This window comes from Myxine glutinosa, chromosome 6 (genome assembly GCF_964187855.1).
Source record: "Myxine glutinosa chromosome 6, kmMyxGlut1.1, whole genome shotgun sequence".
Lineage (NCBI taxonomy): Eukaryota > Metazoa > Chordata > Myxini > Myxiniformes > Myxinidae > Myxine > Myxine glutinosa.
Genome location: NC_136266.1, coordinates 151,589,619 through 151,602,376, shown reverse-complemented (window position 1 = coordinate 151,602,376; position 12,758 = coordinate 151,589,619). Strand labels below are relative to the sequence as shown.

The window sequence follows — 12,758 nt, the reverse complement described above, 5'->3', positions numbered from 1 at the left end:
GGGACGGGGCGGGACTGGACGAGGCGGGACGGGACTGGGCTTGGCGGGGCGGGATGGGGCTGGGCGGGACGGGACGGGGCGGGACTGTACGAGGCGGGACTGGACGAGGCGGGATGGGACGAGGCGGGACGGGACAGGGCGGGACTGGACGAGGCGGGAGGGGCTGGGCGGGACTGGACGAGGCGGGACGGGACGAGGCGAGGCGAGGCGGGGCGGGACTGGACGAGGCGGGACGGGACGAGGCAGGACGGGACTGGACGAGGCGGGACGGGACGAGGTGGGACGGGACTGGGCTTGGCGGGGCGGGACGGGGCTGGGCGGGACGGGACGAGGCGGGACAGGATGGGGCGGGACTGGACGAGGTGGGACTGGATGAGGCGGCACAGGACGAGGCGGGATGGGACTGGGAGGGACAGGACGGGGCGGGACTTGACGGGGCGGTGTGGCGTGAGACGTGAGAGGCGAGTTGCACTCCGAAGGGCGCGGCATTGCTGGAAAATGTTCTGATGTTCTCTCGTTTACTATGAGGTCAATATAAGGGGTTGTGTGTAACTGAAATCCTTCTGCCAAGTCGACGATCAAACAACTGAACTAAAGGTAATTACACTACTCACAATAAGTTGGGGATATTGGCAGGTTCTTCGGTGTGGTTGATTTTGTGTGTTAATTATGTTGAAAAAAGTTGTTGGTCCTAATTCTATGGTTATTAATGAGCGTGAAAAAACACAGCATTGTTGATTTCAATACCCTAACCTAGAGTCCCTGTATAAAGAGAGTTGCGCCATGCGCTGACCCGAGATTTCTGGTCACGTGATTTCGTGGCGCCATTTTGTGTCTAACTTCACCGTGCGTGAACGTCAGCTTGGTATGGGAATGTTGTTTATTGCCAAACAAAATGACTGGTTCTGCTTTTGGTTGTTGAAACCAATCTGGGAAATATAAGATGTATAGATTTCCAAGTGATAAAGTCAGAAATATGGAAAAGAAATATGTCAGAATAATAATAAAAATAATAAAGTCAGAAATATATATATATATAAATATATAAATATATATAAATATATTGTTACAGACGTGGCTTGGATGTTATTCACCGAGCGGTTTTGGGATGACCACGTCTGCACAAGATTATACTCGATATTATACCCGAACGTTGACTAGTCGCGCGATGCTAGGTCAATGAAGGAACAGACACACGGCTGGGATTAAAATGACGACACCAGGGATACGGTTCTCAAGACCTCCGGAGGAGATTATATTCGTGCGGAAGGTCAGATTACAGGGACGAGAGGGACAGCAAAGGAAGATAGGCACTTAGACACAACCTTATATTAACCCCAACAGACGACAGGTAAACGGGACAAGGCTGACTCACACGGGGGTTGATGGCAGGAAAGCGGTTGTCGATGGCTCCAGGTGCACCTGGGCTCAGGGCAGGATCGACCCGGTCCGGTCCAGAGATGCGGAAGGTTGCACAGCGCTCGAGGTGGCGTCTTTTCGTCTCAAGCTGGGGGCGCATCTGACGTCACATCCGGCGCGGGGCCGCGTATATCCGGCGGGGAGTGACACGCCCTCGGCTCGTTAGCTCCGCCTCGTGGAATCGGCACGTTGCTTCTCATTGGGTGCGTGCGGGGGGGTTACCGGCTCCGCCCTTGACGAGGAGCTGACAAGGAGCCCCTTTGTGGTAACCCCGTGGAGCGCATGGTCTGGAGCGCGTTGTCTGGAGCGCATTGTCGATGGCGGCTAACCGAGCCGGTGGGAGGACGCACACTCCCCCCCGCGCAGCGCCGTGCCCCTCTGTTGTTGTAGACGGGGAAGAAGATGGGAGGAGGTATGGGAAAGGTCCTAAACTCACTACTGGTGCCATATAATCACATTCTGGTGCAACGAAGAGTCATAATTAATGGAAACGAGGCCTTAACTGACATAGACTAAGAATAACTAGCAAGATGTCCGAAAGTGGTCTACGTGTGGTGCGGTGGACCTGGGCACGACATTTAATGGGGGAAAAAGGGGAAGGTCGGCTCTACTGATTGTTGTTTACAGACAATGGGACTAGGGAATGGGGGATTGGGGATAGTTGGGGAGTATTGGGGAAAATAGGGGAATATTTACAAGCGGATATGGAGGCCAAATTCCATATTCGCAACATTGCACCCTTCTCTACCCTCGGGGCGTCCCGACCCGATAAATTTTTACCTACTTTAGTGTGGCACGCAATGTAGTTCCCTCTACTATTAACTCTACCCTGAGTGCGACAGTTTTACAGATATTCACAAATGAGTAAATATGTCCCCCTGCGACGTTGCACCCTTCTCCTCTCAGAAACACACCCACAGGATAACCGAATCCGGAAAGAATTCTCAAACTAAACATACAGCCGGTAGGGAGCATTATTTACACAAGACTACGCTGATATTTACACTACGATCCAGGACCTGTTTTTGGAGGAACACATGCAGATGTTATGCATAGAGAGAGCACGCTTGCCAGCATCGATACACCAACCCACGAGTGCTCTGTGGCCGACGGCCTTTAATAACGTGCAGAGCACCCCTTCCAAGCATCAAGCACCACCCCATCACACAGTGAGCACCATCCGGTGCACCAATAAAGTGTTTATAAATCATTGTGTGGTGTCGCAGCTGGCCGATGTTCTGCCGCTGGTCTTGCCTTCGTGTGGTGCACTTGGCCTTCTTACTTCTTTTCAAAAATAAAGAAAGGCGCCAACCGCGTCCATTTCTGTATTTTGGCCTTCAGTGGTGTCAACTATAAGTGGTTCACCTGTTTGGCATAGGTGCCACGTTGACCCTTAGGTCCTTCCACGGGTGGTGCTTGGCCGCAAAAGAACTGCGGTCCATTGTGGGTGGCCACAAACATCGCGGTCCGTATGGTGTATCGATCCAAGCAGCAAGCAGCGAAAGTGCAGGCCCACAACTGCGTAGCCAGCACCGCTCTCTCCTCTCTCTCTACCCCAAAGCCAGATCCTCGGAGGTGGGAGACAAAAGAAGAAGACAAGTGAGTAAGGTGGTAAGGGCGCAAAAGTGCACGCAATACAAGATGATGCACACTGGGGGCACATGGGAACCAGGTGAGACAGGTACGTTCCTATCGTACGCCCCCCCCCCCCCCCCCACCAGGTAACCTACATGGCCCCTCCCTTACCCCTTACTGCATCCACAAAACACAACACTACCCATAAACATCTACTTTACAAATCAACAAACATCCCTACTGTCTTCCCCGTTCCTCCCATAAACCAAATTCGTCTTCTCTCCCTCCTAACCAATCAAATTTGCCATTTTCAACTCTCATCAAAATTTGCCATTTTCAACTCAACATCAAAATTTGCCATTACCAATTCATCATCAGTCCCTCCTAGGGAGGGAGAGATGGAATCACCCCAATGTCTCATCCACGTCGTGATGCGTCTCACAAATCCACAGCAATCTCATTTCCTGCTACAAACCAAGAAAACACAGGTGTGGAGTCATCATCATCACCTCAGGTAAGTGGCTGCGTATGGTGCGACAGGTTCATCAATCCTAACTATCTCCTAAATGACTTTAACAACTTTACACTACCCGGGGTCTTTCTCCGGCCAAACCATTGGCCCTCTTACACTATGGGTTCTAAAAACCAATTCCCATTGGCCAAACTGTGGTGCTCTTCAATTTGGGGTCTCACTCCCCCGATTCATCTCCCGGTGCCCTCGCACAATTTCTGGGCTGTGGCGTGTACCTCTCCCAGCGGGTCTACCCACCTGCACACCTCCACCACTGTAGTTGCCTCCGAGCTTACCTGTTCCTTACCCTAACCTATCTACCTGGGGAAGGCCCTCTGGCGCTCTCCCCACTCCGTGCCCACTCTGGCACTGGGCTGCCCGATCCACACCCGGGATCCTCAGGCACCCACTCACAACTACCGGCTCCCAGAGCCCACCTGCGGCCTCACCTGGCCGACATCCTCACAGTGGTGGAGTGCCCAACCAACTACACACACTAACAGGCTACACGCCCAGCCATTTCCACAACACTAATGCACCCATCCACAATACCATTCTGCAACCGCACCACAAATGCCAATATCCAACCACAATTTACCTGCACCCTCTACCTAACACTTACACTACCCGCCCCGGGTACTCGTGAAAGGGGTCCACTCTTCCCCCATCCACACCTTCGCACCATGCACACCACTCCGTACCACTCACTCCAACTCTCTCCACACACCTGTACCTGCACACCTGTGCTCTCACACCTGGTGCCACCTGCACCCTTCTCTCCCCAAGCGCATTCGCGCTGATCCACACACTCACTACTCATACACTGCTCCACACACCTGTCCAGTTGCACACCTGTGCAATCACACCTGTTCAATTCTCACAAACACGGCATCATCTCAGCTAACTACTCCCTTCTGAAACTTGCGCTTCCCAGTCGTCCCTTTAAACTATTGCGCTCCCTCGTCATTATCATCCACACTAATCTACCTGCGTCCCTACTACAGGTATCAGTCACTAACTAAACTTAACGTCACCTAATGTCAATCCTCGCTAGATCCCTACACACCATATCCTAACCCACCCGGGCTAGTTTTCACTGCCATACACCCCATAAACTATTGCTCCTTTGCCCCCCACCATGGGAAGGATGGTGGATTTGCCATCCCACCACATCGGGGGTGTCTCACTACCAATTTTGCACATCAAATTTCAACAAATCAAAAATTTGCCAATCACTACCCATCATCTGCCAATCACTACTGCCAATCCCTTGCCAATCATCAAATTTTGTTTTTCTCTAATTTTGGGTCCAAAACACTAACCTCATCACCCAGTCTACTCACTAATACCTCTCGGTGCGCCAATCCCTGTCCAAAGCCCGGCTTCGTAAAGCCAAGCAATGGATGCTGGTTGTTTTGTGCCAGCGGCTGGATGCGTCCGGCATTCGGGGCAGGGACGGGGGCTTACCCGGGCCGAGATCCCACGCACCACCTCGGCGTGTCGCCATCCAATGTCCCGATCTCGACCTGCCGGCCCGTCTCAACAAAACGTGGTCGCCATAACGACCCTTCCTATCCTGCCGCCCGCTCCGCCTGGTGGAGCACGGACGCGGCCGTTCAAAGCGAGGCCCAGCACGCACCGAGGGCCCGATTCGGCTATAAGTCGTTCTAAACTCTACCCCGTCTAACGTCGATGCTTCACCTGCATGCTTACATCCCGCAGCCCGTTCCTTGCTCACACATCCAGCCGTGCCCATGCTCCTCGTACCTTTCCTTACACACCCAGGTACACCCATTCCACTCACAGCCTTGGTCACACACCTGACCACCGAACACCTTGGCACACATTCGTTGGTCGCACACCTCACCAAAACACCTCTTCGCGCCCCCTCCTCGGTCACCTCCTCTGTGACAATCACAGGTGTGCTCTCATTCGCACACCCAACCACGTGCCTCACCACCAACTCCAGCGTGCATTCCCACTCACGCTCTACCATTCCAGGTGTGCATCCTTCCATCCCAGGTGTACATCCTCGCTCACCTGTCACAACTAACTCACGCTCCATGTCACTCTCACTACTTTCACCTCCATTCCTGACAGCGCACTCACCCTTACTCTTGACAGCGCACTCTTTCCTCAGGCACCTGTCCGTTACACACCTTTCTCGCGCACACTCTCCCGTTACACCCTCTGTAACACTCACCACAGGTGTGCATTCTTCCTTACTTTTGACAGCGCACTCTTTCCCCATGCACCTGTCCGTCACACACCTTTCTCGCGCACACTCTCCCGTTACATCCTCTGTAACACTCACCACAGGTGTGCATTCTTCCTTACTTTTGACAGCGCACTCTTTCCCCATGCACCTGTCCGTCACACACCTTTCTCGCGCACACTCTCCCGTTACATCCTCTGTAACACTCACCACACCGCGCTTCCATGTGCCCCCTCGCACACGCGCTACGACCGACTCACTCTCGCCAGCACCCTCACTCCTTGGCACGCACTTTTTCCTCACACACCCCAGAGTCGGACTTTCTCGCACACCTCCTTTTTCGCACACCAGACCTGTCGCACACTTCACCAACGGCCTCTCACGAACACCCGGGTCCATCTCGACCCCCAAGCTTCTTAAATCACCTGGCGCATCATACGCACGACCATATTGGTCACCACTTACACCGGGTCCTCTTCCTCTTCGCTTCTCCTCCATCACCTGCGAATCCCTCATCCGGTTAATGAGCACATCATCACGATCCAAACACAGACTTTGGACCAATTCTTTTATCTCCTCTTTTATCTCTTTCTTATCCCCTCTCCGTCGCTTCTTAATTTCGCTCATCCCTTCTTCCACTTCTTCTAATTTGTGCTTCACCTCTTTTATTCCCCGGTACGTCTCCTCAAGCTCATCCTCTAAGGCTACCTTGACCGTTTCCAGGTGCGTCCTCACCTGCCGGTCCTTCGTCTCCATTACCTCTATCACCTCGTCCAACCTCGTTGTCAGTCCCTCACGTACCATCTGACATTCCCTCTTTGTCGCTATCAAGTCGTTTTTTATGTCGTTTTGTGTCGCTTTTAAACCTCCTAATACCGCAGTGTTCCTTTGAACCTGCTCCACTAACTCCGTTTGTCCCACCGTCAGCTGCTCCACCTCCTGCGTCAGGTCCTCTATGCCCCCTTGCAATTTTACAGTCCCCTTTCTCACCTCCTTCTCCATGTGCTCCTTACAGTGCCTCACCTCCTCGCGCACTCCTCCGACCTCCTCACTCACTCCTCTCCTGATCTCCTCTCCCATCACTTGCATCTCCTGCCCAGATGCCACCCTCATCTGCTCCATTTCCTCCCTGTGAGCATCCAGTTTGGTTTCTACCCCCATTCTGACCCCCTCTATCTGCTGCCCCATTTGGTTAACTTCCCTTTCCGCTTGGTCCCTCATGTCCCTCAATTTGCCTTCCATGGTGTTTTCTAACCCCTCTAACCCTCTTTGCATCCCTTCCATTTGATTCTCTTGAGCGGCCATTCTGTTTTCTACCCCCGTTAACCCATGTTTCACTCCCTCTATCTGATTCTCTTGAGCGGCCATTCTGTTTTCTACCCCCATTAACCCATGTTTCACCCCTTCTATCCCATTGTCTAACCCCTCTAATTTCTTGTCTAATCCCTCACCGGTACCCCTCGCTTCGTCCCTCATTACCCACAATTGCTCACCCTGAGCATCCATCCGGTTCCCCAACCGCTCACCCAATCGCTCAATTTGGCTCTCCATACTCATCTGTACAGCTGCCTGTAACTGCGCAATGAGGGCCTGCATGTCAATCGGCTGCATGTTAAAGCCCGTTGATACAGCGGCCTCGGCTACCACGCGCTCTTGCGAGGCGCCATTTTGCGCGCCCGCTACTTCGTGCGTGACGGCGCTATTTTGCGAACCTGCCGCCCTCACTGCTTCGCTCTCCTCTTGTCCCTCAATTTGGTCCTGGATCGACCCTACCTCACTCTCCTTTACCGGACCCCAGCTGTCTTGATCCGCCATAGCGCGACTTTCAAAATTCGGTTTTTTTTTTTTTTTTTCGTAAAACAAATTCAAATTTCGCCGTTATAATTTCGCGCGGGAAACGCGCTCCGAATCGATTCTACTTGTTACAAATTTGGGCCTAATAACGCACGGGAAACGCGCTCCGAATCGATTCTACTTGTTACAAATTTGGGCCTAATAACGCGCGGGAAACGCGCTCCGAATCGATTCTACTTGTTACAAATTTGGGCCTAATAAATTTAGTCCCGGGTTCGAATTCCACTCCTCGACACCAATTGTTACAGACGTGGCTTGGATGTTATTCACCGAGCGGGTTTGGGATGACCACGTCTGCACAAGATTATACTCGATATTATACCCGAACGTTGACTAGTCGCGCGATGCTAGGTCAATGAAGGAACAGACACACGGCTGGGATTAAAATGACGACACCAGGGATACGGTTCTCAAGACCTCCGGAGGAGATTATATTCGTGCGGAAGGTCAGATTACAGGGACGAGAGGGACAGCAAAGGAAGATAGGCACTTAGACACAACCTTATATTAACCCCAACAGACGACAGGTAAACGGGACAAGGCTGACTCACACGGGGGTTGATGGCAGGAAAGCGGTTGTCGATGGCTCCAGGTGCACCTGGGCTCAGGGCAGGATCGACCCGGTCCGGTCCAGAGATGCGGAAGGTTGCACAGCGCTCGAGGTGGCGTCTTTTCGTCTCAAGCTGGGGGCGCATCTGACGTCACATCCGGCGCGGGGCCGCGTATATCCGGCGGGGAGTGACACGCCCTCGGCTCGTTAGCTCCACCTCGTGGAATCGGCACGTTGCTTCTCATTGGGTGCGTGCGGGGGGGTTACCGGCTCCGCCCTTGACGAGGAGCTGACAAGGAGCCCCTTTGTGGTAACCCCGTGGAGCGCATGGTCTGGAGCGCGTTGTCTGGAGCGCATTGTCGATGGCGGCTAACCGAGCCGGTGGGAGGACGCACACTCCCCCCCGCGCAGCGCCGTGCCCCTCTGTTGTTGTAGACGGGGAAGAAGATGGGAGGAGGTATGGGAAAGGTCCTAAACTCACTACTGGTGCCATATAATCACATTCTGGTGCAACGAAGAGTCATAATTAATGGAAACGAGGCCTTAACTGACATAGACTAAGAATAACTAGCAAGATGTCCGAAAGTGGTCTACGTGTGGTGCGGTGGACCTGGGCACGACATTTAATGGGGGAAAAAGGGGAAGGTCGGCTCCACTGATTGTTGTTTACAGACAATGGGACTAGGGAATGGGGGATTGGGGATAGTTGGGGAGTATTGGGGAAAATAGGGGAATATTTACAAGCGGATATGGAGGCCAAATTCCATATTCGCAACAATATATAAATATAAATATAAATATAAATATATAAATATAAATATATATTATATAAAATAATATATTATAAAATATATTTTATTTATATTATATATATTATATATATTATTATAATATATATATATTATATATATTATATATATTATTATATATATATTATTATATATATAATAATATATATATTATTATTATATAATATATATATATATATATAATATATAATATAATAATATATATATAATATTAATATATATATATATAATATATAATTATATATATATAATTATAATATAATATATATAATATATATATATAATATATATTATATATATTATATATTATATATTATATTATATATATATTATATATTATATATTATATTATAATATATAATAATATTATAATATAATTATAATATAATTATAATTATAATTATATATAATATAATTATATATATATATATATTATATATAATTATATAATAATATATAATATATATATATATATATATATATAATATATTATTATATATATTATTATATATATATTATATATATTATTATATATATATATAATATATATATACATTATATATATTATATATATTATTATATATATTATATATTATATATATATATATATTATATTTCTATTATATCTATTAAAATAATAATATATTATATAAAAAATATATAAAATATTATATAATTTTATAAAATATATAAAATATATAAATATATATAAAAAATATATATAAATATATAAATATAAAAATATATAAAAATAATAAAATAAAAATTATAAATAATAAAAAAATAACAAAATAATAAAAAGTCAGAAATATGGCAATACCACGTACAGAATTTGTTTTAAGTGTGTTAGACTATATGTCGGCTCGAAGTCCTACACCGGAATTGCTCTCGGCACCCTTTAAAAAATATTGGATATGCCCACACTCCTTTCTAAAAGTTATTAAAATTCAGAGAACGACAGCATTGGTTTGTCTTACTTATAATGTTAGCTCTTATATGCAGTGTTGGCTTGTAATATGCATTGCCATACCACTTTTAATATCACCACACAGCTCTTTTTCACGGCAATAGCTGAGTTTTTGACAAAACAAATATCACCTGTATGTAATAATAAGACTAAATATGTGTAGTAAATTTTTTTTTAGCAGGTTTAGAATATATCACCCCATATCGCGAATGTACATGTATATCTAATCCGACACACTTAGACACAAAATGGCGTCCAAATTTGAGTTGACACAACTCTCTTTTTACAGGGACTCAACCCTAACCCTAACCCCTATAAAAATAATAAACTCACTCCCACAATATCCCTATTGTGAGTCGTGTGCTCTCATTCACGGTGAATAGGAGTGGTAAAATGGCCGATGTATGGCTTCAGTTATTTATCTGACGCCAATTGGTCAATGAGCCATCAACTACTTTCTCATATGGTGGACATCGGTGATTACGAGGAAGAAGAAGATGAATGCTTTTACAGGAAGAAGTCAATAACGCCGTAAAGCTTCCGGGTGATTTTGAAAACTTTAAACTGTAATTGTGACGTAGTTCTTCGTGATCGGGTCGGGTCTTCTGAGGAAAAGTTTTTTTTTTGCATTTTACAAGATCGAGGCTCGTGTAAGAGCTAACATTGATCACAAAAAGTCAAACTGACACATAAAACATGATAAAGGGAGCGGGAGACAAAGTTTTTGTTCGGAATATTTTCATTTTATGTTATTATAACATGTAAGTTTCACACTAAGAGATTTGCAAAAAAACGATCATTTGAAGGGATTCTTCATAACAGAGAAGGGATTCTTCACATCCGGTAATGAAAAATTAAATAATACATCCGCCAATGAAAAAGCAATCACATCCGGTAAAAAAAAAACATCACATCCGGTAATGGCGGCTCTGGCTAATTTTTTTTGCAGTCCGTTTTTCGTCGTGCAGTCTTCGTTATAAAAACACGATAATAATGGCTTTTTTTCGTAAATATGGCATTATAATGGAAGTTTAAAAGTTTTAATTGTTATTCATAGGTATTTTATTAAAATGATGCATCGATAACTTGGATGAATGAGGATTTTATTTGCTTGTTTTATCCACTCGATCGGTGACTGATCGAGGCCTGTGTGGCAGGGACGGTTATCCGTAATCGATATCTGTCAATATTATCTTTCCGAATATAAAAAGGGTCCGGAAACATGAAATTGAAGTCCTTATTGAAGTTTAATCAGCAAAACTCCTTCATTTCATATGAACTCGGGGTCCATTGTACCAAATTTTCATGGTTATGGTTTGCAAGCTCTGACATCATCAAATACGAGTTAAACAAGATTTAATTAACATCGATTGGCTTTCTACCTTCAGTACTTTATCAATGAACTAAGTTCTGCATCGGAGATGCTTTTCTTTGAGCTCACAAAGTTAACTTATTCATTGAAGTAATTGATATCGCTAATTGACAATATGTTAATTGCATGATTTATGAAGTATAAATTGAGCCATCAAAATGTATATCCCATGGGTTTTGTTCACTGAAAGTTTTATTTCAATATTTCAGGTATTAAGGAAGTTATGACGCTTTGCAACACTAAACACCTGAATTTGGGCCACTCGTCTTCACATTTAACTCCTTGTTAAACAAAGACCCAAAAATGGGCTGTTTTCACATTTTAAAATATTGATAATTTCCGAAATATTAACCCTAGAACAAGGATTTATATGATTTTTTATTTATTTTTGTAACAGATGGGTAAGTGGCAAGAACAAGGTGATTCGGTTTATGTTAGGGCGGATCTGGATTCGAATCTTATCAGTGGATACAAAACGTAACCTGCTTATCCTGGCGGAGGTTTGTGCGCTACCGAGAGTTCTACTTCGTCACTTGTGAAACTAATCCTGGTGTTGGCTTCATGGTTAATGTGGCTCACTTTAGATCTTAGGGTCACTTCGTTAAAATAATACCAGGTGCGTTGACTCAGCCTGTCATCCTTTTGAAGTCGGCAAAATGAGTACCAGCCTCGTGGAAACAGGGGGTATTATAACATGTCAGATCAGGTCGTTGAAAGGATCAGAACATGCATGATATTATAACATTTTAGATCAGGTCATTGAGGGAAATTAACATGTGTCCCACAAGGCTAACCCCCGCTCCAGCAGGGAAAATGGCCTTAAAATGCCTGTTGTTGTTGTTGTTGTTGTTGTTGTTGTTATTATTGTCGATCAGGTCATTGAAAGGATCAAAACATGCATTATAACATGTTAGATCGTGTCATTGAATAGGGTCACACAGTGCATAATATTATAACATGTTAAATCAGGTCATTGTAAGGATCAGACCGTGCATGATATTATAACATGTTAGAGCAGGTCATTGAAAGGATCAGAACATGCACGATATTATAACGTGTTAGATCAGGTCATTGAAAGGATCAGAACATGCATGATATTATAACATGTCAGATCAGGTCATTGAAAGGATTTGAACACACATTATATTATAACATGTTAGATCAGGTCATTGAAAGGATCAGAACATGCATTATATTATAACATGTTTGATCAGGTCATTGAAAGGATCAGACCATGCATGATATTATAACATGTTATGTTATAATCCGAATATATGACTATATGAATATATGACTCAGTGGTCATTGAAAGGATCAGAACGTGCATGATATTATAACATGTTAGATCAGGTCATTGAAAGGATCAGAGCATGCATTATATTATAACATGTTAGATCAGGTCATTGAAAGGATCAGAACATGCATGATATTGTAACATGTTTGATCAGGTCATTTAAAGGATCAGACCGTGCATGATATTATAACA

At 45.5% G+C, this 12,758-nt stretch overlaps 1 protein-coding gene across 1 annotated transcript in view; it reads left to right on the top strand.

Annotated features, from left to right (window-relative positions):
• The first annotated feature begins 349 nt into the window (after positions 1 to 349).
• The window catches only part of LOC144892679 (uncharacterized), a 46,720-nt gene continuing 34,311 nt past the window's right edge, over positions 350 to 12,758 (top strand). The window contains exon 1 of the mRNA XM_078780756.1: positions 350 to 597. The gene's annotated coding sequence lies outside the window, so the exon portion shown is untranslated. The remainder of the gene's footprint in view (positions 598 to 12,758) is intronic.